We start from the raw sequence: 14,244 nt of genomic DNA, 5'->3' as shown, positions 1-14,244 counted from the left end.
TAGCAAGTGACGTCAACAGCAGAAACTAGTATTAGATGTATCCAGGAATACTTACTGTAGCAAATTACATTTAGAGTTTCTTAGGACATAGGTATTGCAAGTAATGCTTTGATTAATTAGTCGTATTACTATTGACCTCGTTCACAGGGTTCTCGGGATTACAAGCTAGATAATGTTTTTACTGCTTGAAGAAAATAGAGTTAGTGTAGAGTTTACTAGGAAGAATTAGATAGAACTTTCCTATTTAGATGGGATTTTTGCTTGTTGAAAATGTGTCATTATAGGTACTTATTTTATTTCCATTTGTCTACATGCTAACAATCTTTGTGATACAACTAAATGGAAAGTTTTGATGATGAACCCGTACCTAAAGATCCGATTGTGACATGAAAAAATCAAATTTTTGTTTAGGTTTGTTAAAAAGAAGAGTTCATTTGTGACAGTCATAGGAAATCTCTTTTACGGAAATAACTTAAAATATACCAACGATATCACGGCCAAAATCTAACCAAAAACATTGCAAAAAGTTGTAAAGTATTTTCTACTTTAGTAAAACAAAACATAGATACAAAAATAAAAAGAAAATGTTTATGCTTTGAATTTAACGAATACTTTAACAGCAAAATACCACGACGATACGACGCCATTACTGTCCAATTTGGTTACGAACATAAACAATGGCGTGAACTTTATCTGTCTGGTGTAAAGTTCAGCCGCTGGTATTAGATATCTGGTTACGGCTGAAAGCGTCTGGTTTCGGCTGGCATCGTCTGTTTACCAGGTGTAGGACGTTACCCTGAGGACGTTGCACTCTCCAAATTGCGCCTAGACGTCTTAAATATTGAGGACTGGGATAAGATTGTCGTTGGTCGCTTTTGGGGTTCGAAATTTCCCACCGTTCGGAAGTTCGGAATCTGTGGTGTTTGAATCTAGGATGTTCTGTGTTTACTGCGAAAGTATAACTTTTTTGTCCGTGTGTTTTTGTGTTTATGAGACAATATTTCGTTTAAAATTAATAAAAAAAATCTTTGTTTTTGGCACCTAGTGCTTATTCTGAAGTTGTAAGATTATTAATAATATCGTCTGCTGTAATTTCTGCAATTTTCGAAGATCTTTGACAGTCGTTACCGGTAGTCAGCCGCTGTTTTGCACATAAAATCGTTTCTATATAAGAATCAAAGTGCCCACAATAAGGTATTTTCCTAGATCTTAAGAATTTCTCTCGCATTTTCCGCATAAAAGGATTTTCCATAATCTCTAATCGAACATAACTCAAACAAATATTGCAAATAAACTACGAAGCAATACGATAGACCATAAACCTTTAGTACTGTATATTTTCTACAGTTGGAACCTAAGTTTTCTAACATTTAAACTGATTCGAAACCTATAGAAAATTCCTACATCATTTTAATATCCTGATTTAAAACTGATTACGATTTCCCTACCTGTTGCGGAAATAAAAATCGGTATTAAAAGTTGACGTGGCAGACGCAGGAAATGGTTTTCGAATAAAAAAATTAAGACTTCGTATTAAATTTTAATTAAAATAACTGTACCCTTATAAAGGCACTAGTAGATAATTATTATTTCAATACATATAATTCTTTTTAGTTATCGAATTGACAAGCCTCGTAGAGCGTGGCAATTATATAATAAAATTATTTTTACTTTTTTGCATTACAGGTATGTCATTGTGTCAAAGTTTGCGACAAACTTTTTAGTTATGTTTTATAGACTATATTTAAGTGTCAGATAAGATATATTATTGATAGGTATTTGAAGAAGTTAAGTTAGGCATCATTCAAGTTGCGAAAGATGGTAATATTCATAAGAAGACAGTCAAAATGAAATGACGTTTGGACCATTTTTCATGCACATTTTTCGCTACAGGTCGCTTTAGCTTTTAGCCCCTTTTCACGTCTTTTCCTCCTGCCAACCTAAATTACAAAAACCTATTTCAAAAAGGTGTAACAGCGATAACGCTATGCAATACAATGTAATATGAATATGATTGCATCTGACACATGAAGCTCGGATCACTATTGTACTACAGACCCATGTTCACCGTGATAAAGGTACGAATGGCTGACAATAGATAGAGAAACACGTGTAAGTTTGGAAGGAACGAAAAAATAATGTTTTCGACAACTTAGTTAAAGATAGTTTTGTATCCAAAACTAATAAATTAGTAGCGGGATTTCTTGCAGTCGGGACTACCGAATATGTAAAGTTCGACGTTTATAACGCAATAAAAAATAGTTTCTGTAGCACCCGCTAGGGGTGTGTAGAAAATCGCATCATTATTGGAAATGTAGAGTTTAAAAAAATAGTTAATCAGTCCGCGTGCGACTATAGCCAGTGAAATTGTACAAATGTAAAAATTACGCAAGGACTAAACTTATTACAAGAGCAACGAGATTTTAGATTTCTTGCTCTCGATTTATTCTTTATAGAGTCATTTAACACGCAACATCATGCCTGTAACACCTAGAGGTGTAATCAAAAACAGAGGTGTACGAAATACTCTCATTTCGTCGTTTAAAATATCGGTCCCACGCTTTGACCCTATTGCATCGTTTAAAACTCCATTCCACGTCAAAATAAATTCACCAAACGCAAAAAGCACTCCGTTACGTCCGTGTTGGTACATAACACGTACGATTAATAGCAAGTGTATATGAAAACGGTAAATAGTAGAATCGTTACCAAACTGTCAGCTATGGTGTCATGAGGACAAACATCGTACGAATAGAACAAACATTGTCGGGTTAGGACGCATTTTATGATCGTATTTGCATGAAACGCGCGATTAAGTGTGTGCTAAAAGGTTTTAGAATTGGATATTTTAACTGTAGTGTTTTACAGAGCAATCTGAAATGCACAATGAAAATGTCTTTTGTATTTTTAGTGTCTTTTTCAGGCATAGATTTTTTTCTAGCTCTTAACTTGAACCTATGTAGGTATTTTCCTTTTATGCCTAAAATTAGCATATTTTTTTGAGAAATAACTTTTATGTTATTAATTTCATAACAAACTTGAAATATGTGTACTTTTTTTTACGTTACAAACTATACTTCTCGTACCACCAAATTATATTGGTTATATTTCTCACTTTATTAACTTTTAAATTCACATAATATCACACATTTCAATGATGTAACTTTTCCACATCACGTTAAAACTCACTCGTCAATATACACGCCTTTACACACACGGATGAACTGAAATACGGCATAGTTCTGCAAATATGCACAGTACAAGAATGTAGATTAAAAATATTATTGGAGAGAACAATATCAATGGAATACGAGAATCCTTTTGTATATTGTTGTGCACAATACAGGCCGGATTAATTGAGAATGCTATTCTGAGACTTTAGGTGTTGGGCAAAGACAAACGTTAGGTAGTCTAGAATGCATTGTTGCTGTAATTTGCTTAGAAATTTTCCAAAATTAGAAAATCCATCCAGTTTTAAGTTATTTAAGGTTGACCATAGAGTTGCCTTTTTTTTGCAAAAATGATAGCGATGAACATTCCAGTGGCGTGTTTTGAGGTTACGCTGAGAAAGGTAGAGGACTAAACGGTTATAATATAAGTAGTTCAAAATTTTTGCTACCCCACATTTTGCGTTAAAGCGTAAATTAAAATAGATAGTTCACCCTTTTTGAGAACCGCTAAATATTACAAAACTGAACTACTTATCTATATACTTTCTTTTAATATTTAAGAATGTAGACTTTCATTATTTTCACGTCAAAAAAAAATCGTTATGAAGGTAAAGAAAATCCCAAACAATTCGATCCAAAATTGCTAAACGTAATAAGAAAAATAATAGTTTTCATTCTTCGTGTTAGCGTGCGAGCATTTCCCTGGAGTTTTTCCAATCAGTTTCAATTTGCAACCTCTTTGGCGGGAGGTGGATCAGGCAGAATGGACGTTAGTCTTTGCCGGGCCATCGAGTAGCGCGCGTGTGTTATCTGTGCTCGCGCTTTCCCGCGTCTTTGCAATTGTCGATTGAATAAAAATATTTTTGTTTGGATTATTTTGAATTGGTTCTGAATTATTCGTGCAGTTTTTGTTTCTTTTTGTGTGCTGTGTTGCTGATTGAATAAAATATAAAAGTAAGTGACTTATGTTATCAAGTTTGTTTACTTTTTTATTATTCTATTTAAACATTGGTTAGCGATAATTAGCAAATGCAATATGTAACAAAGATGTGCTTATTCCCCTAATATCCATAGAAGTTGATAATAACATATATTAGCAATATTTTAGGTAGAAAAAGGCCGCCGAATCGCGCCTTCATGTTAAATAAACAATTATGAAGTAGTTAGTAGTAGAATTGGTAGTATAAAACCATGAAATTTGTTTTATACATGAAGATCTTTCTAACAAATCTCATAAACCTTTTTTATACTGTTAATTATTAGCAGCCGAAAAATGCTACTTCTTCCAAAACCATTTACATTTACAGTAAATATTTTTCATGTGACGAAAACCTTTAAGGTCGAAATGTTTATCACTATTTTCACAATTGAACTTAAAGTATCGTAGATAATATATTATTTATACATCGCCAATGACATTCGTAAATAAACATCTATCGCAAATATAGAAGTTTGCAACAAACATTATGTGACATTGGTTACATACATAGACAAATAAATCTATCACAGACTACGGTCCCACTGTTGGGCATGACTCGGCATGAGCCTACTCTATGGGCCTTAGATTGTGTACTTTGGTGATGCACATATTCTTCTTTGCAACAATTTAAAACCCTAGCCTACTTAATTCCTGGTCTTCGAAACAAAATTTCGTTTAAACGTACGAGTTTGATAGTTTATAACCTTATAAGCTAGTGTTTTTGTACTTGCACACAAGGTACAATGTATACCATAAACAATAGTAATTCAAAGTAATTTGGGAAAAACACAAAAATTCATCGAATGTACCCAATATTTTTGCCTTTATCTTATTTTATTATACTAATTTTATAATATACTAGCTGACCCGCGCAACTTCGCTTGCGTCACATAAGAGAGAATGGGTCAAAATTTTCCCCGTTTTTGTAACATTTTTCGTTGCTACTCCGCTCCTAAGGACCGTAGCGTGATGTTATATAGCCTATATCCTTCCTCGATACATGGGCTATCTAACACTGAAAGAATTTTTCAAATCGGACCAGTAGTTCCTGAGATTAGCGCGTTCAAACAAACAAACAAACAAACTCTTCAGCTTTATGATATTAGTATAGATTTTTAATACTAACATACTGATCGTATTACATAGGTAACAGAATTTTATTCCAGTTATGTTCTTCCATGCGTAAAAGTATTTACTTCATGCTTTCTCTACCTTAGTACCTGCACTGTAGTTAACTAGAGTTAGTACAACAGTTCAACAAATACATCAACCGTAGTTTTCAATTCAATGAAGTGTTAAGCTAAAGTTAATTGACATAGTTACGCAACTTACTGTCATTAAAAGTTATCGTGTACATTACATCTTTATAATGTTTATAATATAACTTCTTTATATGGTTTTTATTGCGAGTTTTATGAAATATTTGTTTATGTTTTGAAATGTAATTAATTGCACATAAAGTATGTACCTATATTTTAACGTAAGTGAACAGCAGTGATATTAGAGTGCTCTACGCTTGCACCTCCCAAGTGGTCGATGGTTCAAACCTGAGGCATACAGCAATGACTTTTCGAAGTTGTGTGTATTAGAAATAATTGTCACTTGCTCTAACATCATGATGAAGCCTTTCTTGTCTAAAAGTTCTTAGAGGCCATGCAAAGTCTTGGTTGTAGACTCAAGATCTAACCTAACTTTGGGAGGAGACCCTAGCCCATCAGTGGTACGGTTATGGGTGAAACAATTCTTGGCAAATTCTTATTTATTAACAAGATATTGTACACTGGAGTGTACAATATCTTGAGACCTGAAGACCTGAGCATAGATTGGAATCTATGCTCAGTTCTTAAATATTGACTTGTTGATGTTTCAAAAAGTATGAATGGACCATTAATACGTACTTTTTAGGAGTAGTTCGAGTCTTGTTATCTTTAACAGGCTGATAATGTGAAAGGTCTCTGACGTAAAGTTTTTATCTCAAACAGAATTTAAAACACAATGTTATGATTTATGGGGTCATTGTATCTGTTTCATAACAAATATTATCATTACTACCCAAGTACCTACCCATGTCGGTAAAAAATAAAAACTACCAAAGGCCTGGCCCGATTTCGTCCGGAATTAGACAATTTTAACCCATTGATTCCATTCCCGTCGGAATTTTAAATATAATATAATAAATAATAAATTTAACCCATTCATGTCCCACTGCTGGGCAATCTGTTACACTTTAAGACCTAAACTGCTTAATGTCTTTAGAAGAAGTTTGTCAAGATGGAATATTAAATACCCGCAAAAACAAACGCTGCATTTTATCATAACTTAATTTATGCATACACACATGCTTACGTACGCCTATTGCATTACTTAAAATTATAATAAATAATACATTTTATCCATTGATGTCCCACTGCTGGGCAGACTCCTCCCGTAATGAAGGAAGGTTAGGCCTTGAGGTCACCACGCTGACCAAGTGGGGGTTACTTAGAATGATTTATTATTTACTTTTAATAACACTATCGGAATATATCCTCTCCTTTGCGACTAAGTAAAAAGATTTCCTTACAGTTTTTCTTTACCATCGAATCAGTTACTAAGTACGGACGTTGATATAACAATGGATGCTTAATATTTAATTGTTATTGTTAACTGTACAAAAATATACGAAACACGTGCGTCAAATATTATTAATAATTCATATCGTGTGATGTTTAGGAATTTAATTAACAAAAAGTATATATTATATAGTTTATATTATTACAAAGATACATATGTTTTGTAACTTTTATTATAGAATTTATCATAATATACACATATGGCATGGCATTTATTTTATTTTATCAAATAGGTATAGTAACAGACAACAAATCAAGCTTGATTACAATAAACATATCAATAATACACAGTTTTAGATCTGAAGTCCAATTATAACTATACACAACATTTATAAATTATGAAGCATCTGTGAGAAATTAACGTGGATACATACAACAAAAAAAACATCAAAATAATTACAGTTAAGTTTAACAACAAAATAGAGAAATTAGAAAAAAAAAGCTAACGGAGTACCTACAATTTAAAATAAGAATTTTTGTATTACAACTAACTTTTCTTTTGATTATATCATAGCATAGCATAGGCAAGGATATAATATGTATTATGTAAACTCTGATAATATTGATAAAATTAATCATTAACAAGAACGTTACTTACTTAACTCATATTATTAATTTTCTCACTCATTTTCAAATAGCTTTTACTAAACCGTAATCCCTCCATCATTTCAATCATGTAAAGTATGCAATTGACCAACTTCATAATACTATTTAAGGCTAATTAATTACGTTAAACGATTTGTTCAAGGTTTACTATGTGATGTTGCTATTTAGTATATGTCAAACTCCTTTCAGGTATTCTGAAATGGTATTTTAGGACTTTAATTGTATAGTTAATTAGTAGTTCTATTAGAGGAGTTGTGGCTAAGTTACAACAACCGCACGGAACTTCGGCAAGCGTAACTTAATTTCAGAGATCATCTGAGGTTAAGTGACGCTTGCCGAGGTTGGTTTATGGATGGGTGACCGTCTTATACATACCGTGATCAAGCTGCGAGAGAGAGAGTCGGTTGCTGTTGTTATCTGCTAGGATAACAGTCGTTAAGTCTTGTCCTTTCGGGCGGCTTGAACGACTTTGACACTAGTATGGTCACTAACCATACGACATAATTAAAAAATAAATAACAAAGTATATAGACTTCAGCTGTCTAGACTATAGTCACAGTGGTAGCTTAGTTAAGGGTATTAAAGCTTGCGTCAGAGGGTTCGTTAAAAGTCTGTGCCCGCTGATCATTTGATTTCAAACCAGTAACTAATGACTAATGGTAACATACATAGAATGTATCTATGTAATTCTATGCTAACCATTAGTCATGAAACTATTTTGTCAAACATATTCGTTTGTATCTATCGAGAGCGTTTGAGAGTCCGTTCCAACATCTTAAGATAGACTGTTAAATAATAATATTGTATTTTTGGTATATAATGAAGATAGTTAAGTAAGTCGTAATAAAAATAAATAAGTTAAGTAATGTTTATAAGTAAGTTAGGTAACAACAGTGGGTAGAAGTAGTAAGTATATAAATAGATAGAAGTTAAGTACATAAAGTACAAACGTCAAAACTAACAACTTCTATTGTCACATATACGTACTATGTTAAAAGCCTGAAGGCTGTGTCCAACATTTTTCTGTCACCTTTGTGGGGTTAGAATCAACAAGAGAAAACAAACACGTGCCTACACGCATTCAAATTAAAAAACTTTCCTTCCCCTAGGGAGGAGTGGATCATACCCTTATTTTTTTACCTGAAGTTTAACATACCTACATACATATGGACAATTAAGGTCTATACGATCGTCGATTATTTATGCCTATAATGTATATGTTAATATTATAATCTTTATGAAGACGATATTGAATGGTATTCGAATGTTTGTTATGTTTGAAGAAGCAGAAAAATTATTGTATTGCATTATTGAACTCTCATTTTTATCTCATTATACCAATTTACACCGATTTACAATTGCACTGTAATTCTGACAATCATTTTATGTACCTAATACATATTTTATCACTACATGTCTGATACACACATAATATCACACATTTTTCGATAAGAGATAGGCAGAGACCAAAGAACGCCACTCGGTACGATCCTTACAAACTTTTCTTGCCTCATTTACATCCATACATCTTGTCAGACACAGTGGTTACAGAACCGCCGGTTACGAGTACAACGTATATTAATATTTAAAAAAAAAAATATCCATACTAATAATATAAATGCGAAAGTAATTCTGTCTGTCCGTCTGTTACTCAAGCACGCCTAAACTACTGAACCAATTTGCATGAAATTTGGTATGGAGATATTTTGATACCCGAGAAAGGATTAGCTACTTTTTACGGAAAACGACGCGTTCCCATGAGAAAATTCAGGTGGCGGACGAAGTTGCGGGTAAAAGCTAGTTTACTATAATTCTGATTCCAGACTTATCAAGGCCAGTCCAAGCTAAAGTTATAGTCAAAAATTCCCAAAAATACGTTTTCACCAAACAAAATAGGTTTAGAAAGTTTCACCGTCATTCCACCTCGTATCGTACGTAACTTTAGGGATGGTCCGTTGGGAATACTGCCAGAATTGAATTTCGATAGAACCCCGCTAAGTCATCAGCGATTTGATATCCAGTTTTCAGTTGAAATGCCTTGTACTGGGTGTGTATTCTGTTGCAGTCGTGTCGACATTTTCGGGGAGATAGTTGAAAATGGTTATTTTGGTTCAGACCGGGTATTTTTGGGTCAAAGAATATGGTAGAGGTAACTAAAACAGCTATTCCAGTAGACTTCTAGGATACTTCAAATATTTTTTTAACTATAGATACAACATCTGGATCAGTTACGTATATATCGATCTCCATTTATTTGTTTCGTAATCCAGTAAGATATGATCGGCAATAATAAGTATACTTACATAGGATTAAGTAAAGAAATGGAAAGCTTATTCCAATCTGTCTAGTTTGTAAAAGTGAAAGCTAGTTACTATTACCCCTAGAATAAGAGAGGGGTCTGTCTTTAAGACCGCCAAGCTAAACAGCTGTGATTTAGGAGGAGCTCTCGCGCAAGCATTATTACCTCGCGATGATTACACGCTTGTTTTAACAACATTTTTATTACTTTAACTAAGTTATGTGTAAGCAAACAGTGATAGCCGAATGATATAAGTTGGCACTTCCCACGCAAGTGGTCGACAGTTGACCGATGACTTTTCGAAGTTATGTGTGTCTTAGAAATAATTAAGTATTACTTGCTCCAACGGTGAAGAAATTTTTTGTGTTGATACCTTAGGTACATGCCTAAAAATGTTTTTTATAACTTTACTTATGAGTTGTAACTTAAAAAATATACGTTTCAGGTAATTCCATACTCAGTATAATGCTAAGTATGTAGCAACTATTCAAGTGACCACAAATCACGTTTCCACAGAACTACTACTAAAACCACCCATCATTATTTGCTACCATTATTTGTCTACATATTAACATTATTATCGAGTGTCAATTTTCACACATCTGACGTAATTTTTCCTTGTAATTTATTATTGAAACTACTTGATTTTCAACCTTTTAAAGCTTATAGAAGTAGTAATTGTTTGCTATTTAATGTGGCCCCCGTGGAAGATGATAGAGTTATTTTTAGCGATTTTGAATTTGTTTAGATTAGCTTGCAACCCAGGTTATAGCATAGAATAGGGGAATAAAAGCGAAAACACATTTTACTTGGAATGCTTGATGTTTCGGCGCAGGTTGTTGGCCGTGGTCGCAGGCCAACTCTTTACTTGTCATATCTTTGCTCGATTAATCGAACCCGAGACCTCATTAGTGGCCAGCCCAAATGATAAGTATAATAGAATGAAAGCGGACACTCTATTTATCTTAGAATGTTTGACGTTTCGGCGCTGGTTGTCGGAGGTGGTCGCAGGCTGACTCTTTACTTATCCTCGTCATATCTTTGCATGGGAATCGAACCCGATACCTCATGATTACCAGTCGTATACTGACTACGGTACAGAGACAGTTATTTCTATAAAGTAGATAACTTGATAGTCCGAGACAAAAATCTTTATGTGTAGTAAGACCGTAGGACATTCCGTAGGGGCATTAAAAAGATAAGCGTTAACGTTTGTACATCCCCAACGAATAAAGTTAACGTCTTTTCTACTACGTCGTCTTACTACATAAATGAGGATCTCGCGCTTTTGAATCAAAGGTGGTAGTGATCCGACTACTTGTCGACGACCATGCACGAATTAACTAGATTATAAATTAATAATCATATTCTTTTCTAAAATAAAGTTTCTGTATCAGTAACGGTCTTCCGGCAGATGCATAAGCCATTGCATAAGTCACTAATGTTCTAATTTCTGAATTTTGTATATCTCTACATTCTCTACCAGCCACGAACCTTGCATAAAAAAAATAAAGTACCTTGGTACTTTACTAAGTTATTGGTCCGTATACTACGACTACGTCTTTAAAAAGGGGATCACTATGAGGAAAAAACGCTCTTCATCACACAGTTATAAATTACGTCTAAGTCCGTATTAACTAAGAATGTTGATCAGTAAAAAAAACAGATCATAGTCTATTTTATATGATTAAAGACGTATGTCGTGTGCGTGTAATTGCAACAAATTTACTGTCATTACTTTAGAAATCCACACGCAAGTCTTTATCCACATGATAAAATAATAAATATAATTCTAACTCGATGTACAAAACATTGTATTCTATGTAATAAATATAATATAACATAATTATTTATGTTATGACCAAAGTGTGTTCGGTAGTGTTGGTAGGTAGCAGCTACTTACATCATCAATGTTTTATACCAGCATAAATATTGTTAAAATCATTTGGCGATTAAAAAGAGTGGCCAGGAGTTTCTTGCCAGCTCTTTTCATTGGCCCTACCTTCCGAACTGGCGGTAAATTCACTCTCTGTATCATTGACTATCATAAGTGTCAGCACTTGACCTAAATGAATAAATGATTTGATTTTGATTTTGATTTTAGATCAAATAAGAATACAATAAACTGAAGTCACAGTTTGGCTTTTATTAAAAAAAAACTTTTTCTCTCGGTTTTCTGGTGAAAAACTCAGACCGATCAATCTTGTAAACTGTTACTTTTACGTTTGTCGCATAGCGATTAACAAATGCGCCACGGTTTTATGTGAAAAACCCATGGCAGAGGCATTTCGCAATGGATTTTTTCGTACCGTTTGCTGTCACTGACCAGAATCCGCGTGTTGACATTGCTTGTGAAAAAGAAACTTTGCATAAGCACTACAAGCAGTTTAGGGTATCAAATACTTTAAAAAATGTAACCTTTATTTAAATTTTAATGTTCCTACTCATCGTTAGGGATTTGCTTACCGTGCAATGTGCATTCAATTGTCAACTCCAAATCAAATACTCCAAAGCAAAAACGATTGTCAAGTAACCAATAAACCAAAACCAAAAAAAGCTATACTTATTATAAGCGGAATATTCGAAGCTGAAGTCACATTACACGCGATAGCTTCCAATAAGTGATCACTGGAAAAATCAACCGTTTAATTTTTTCCTGCGTCAGCAAAATCTCTCCACTTATCTCCACTATTAAGTTTTGAGACCACCTATTTTCTATCAGCGTTAACCCATCTTTCCACGAACGGAAAACGAACGGTAACTCGATTTCCTCGCTCATATGTTCCTACACTTCGAGGAAAAAGGTTCGCTACAAAATTCACTCGCTTATGGTTTCAAAGATAACACGAGAGCGGATTTACCCGTAATTATCCTAGATAGCTTATTTTTATTTTCACAAGGGAATTTCTGCTGTATCAATTTTAAATAAGGTTGAAAATAGATCGGTTTTTATGTTTAATAGTCTGTTTACTGTTTCTTAATGCAGTTATTTTGCTGATAGCATGCTTTCCGCAATCAGGTGTAGTTTGTATATTTTCCGCTGCGGCAATTTTGGCTGATTATATTATTTTGTTTTAAGTAGCAAGGAAAACTTCTGAGAGTAGTCAGTTTGTTGATGCCGATACCGTTTTCAAACCATATGCAACTATCTTACTAAGGAAATGATATAGTGATAAAGTTCAGATATCCAAGAAGAAAAACGACAGTTCTCTTACACAAAAATATACATCTAAGGATCTCAGATCATTCAACATCGCCAGCGACATCAGAGAGACAGTCTTAGACTTAGACTTCACTTTTACAAGTAGATCTAATTCCAGTAATAGGACGTTCATGACATTCATATGAAGACCAATATTTATTCAAACACTTATAAAATAAATAAGGCTCATTAACCCTCATTGATATACTTTTAAGTATCTCAAACAAACTTCTGATAGCAGTCTAAAGAGAAATTAACAGCTACAAGGAAGCTAGACAAACAAACAAGCAATTGGTGAATCACACGAAGTGTTCCGGTTGTCCGGCCGCGACGACGCGCCGTGAATTATTAATTGACAACCACTTTCATAACACTACTACGTACTACGTAGCTACTGTTTTAAGAGATTGCACATTTCGTATAATAGTAAACGTTTGTTATGACTTTCTTAAAAAATATAAAATAAAAAATACCGTATTTTAATATATTCCCTTTAAAATAAGTGTACTATATGCTACAATGTGCAATAAAGAGATTTTTCATTTCACATAAGATACGGGAATAACGACTAAACAAGATGAAGGAAAGTTACATTTACCGAAACAATTTAAAGTTTGAATAATCTTTTTGCTGTAAAAAAAGAGTATTATATATTTCAAAAGTAGAAAATTATTTTTTCATTCAGTTTCAGTTCAGTCCAGACGTTTATAGTATTATATTAGTTCTTATGTAGCATAAATGAGGCAACAGCAGCTTGATTCTCTATAACTATCTACTACCGACAAGCGGCTAGCTGCTATCGAGACATTTATTTACACAACAATCTGTTTAGCGCCTCTACCGGGCTCCGTTAGAACTATTTTGACAGTACATTTTAAATGTCAAACTCTCGATACTCTATAATACCGACTGTAGAGAATTGCGGTAAAGATATTCATCAAAAACAATAAAACAGAACTGCCATATTTTAACAAAGACTGACCAACAAAAGTGTAAATAAATAACAGAAAGATATAAAGTCAGTGTATTCGCTACTTAACCGTGGGAGTGGTGGCACTAAATTATTCAAATTATGCTAACTGAAGCCTTATGCCTGAAGGCTACGAGGCGAACATTGAACGTCGTACTTGACCTCATTTAAATATTCTATTTACTACTGTCTGTATCAAAAGCTGTTCTTTTTTAACTTTTCACCGGCTTTTAAAGTTATAATGATTCCACAAATTGTTATTTCTTTGGCTTGGTTTAAATTTTAATTTAACTAATGAAAATGTATGTTTTTTTACATAACAGATTGCCACTGTCACATTCAATTTAGAAAATCCGCTTTTATTCATATTATTTTGTTATTTTCGACGACGCGACGTCCGTCGCGC

At 33.6% G+C, this 14,244-nt stretch overlaps 1 protein-coding gene across 2 annotated transcripts in view; it reads left to right on the top strand.

Annotated features, from left to right (window-relative positions):
- LOC142973791 (fatty-acid amide hydrolase 2-A-like) overlaps positions 1-14,244 on the top strand; it is a 44,971-nt gene that overhangs the window by 4,187 nt on the left and 26,540 nt on the right. Inside the window, exon 1 of one of the 2 annotated variants that reach the window (XM_076115798.1) lies at positions 3,914-4,124. The exons of the other annotated variant lie outside the window; for it this stretch is intronic. The gene's annotated coding sequence lies outside the window, so the exon portion shown is untranslated. Of the gene's footprint in view, positions 1-3,913; positions 4,125-14,244 lie in introns of those variants that run through there. 2 annotated transcript variants of the gene reach the window in all.

Source organism: Anticarsia gemmatalis, chromosome 6 (assembly GCF_050436995.1).
Source record: "Anticarsia gemmatalis isolate Benzon Research Colony breed Stoneville strain chromosome 6, ilAntGemm2 primary, whole genome shotgun sequence".
NCBI classification, from domain to species: Eukaryota; Metazoa; Arthropoda; class Insecta; order Lepidoptera; family Erebidae; genus Anticarsia; species Anticarsia gemmatalis.
Note: the sequence above shows the minus strand (reverse complement) of the source record. Positions and strands in the feature narration are given on the sequence as shown.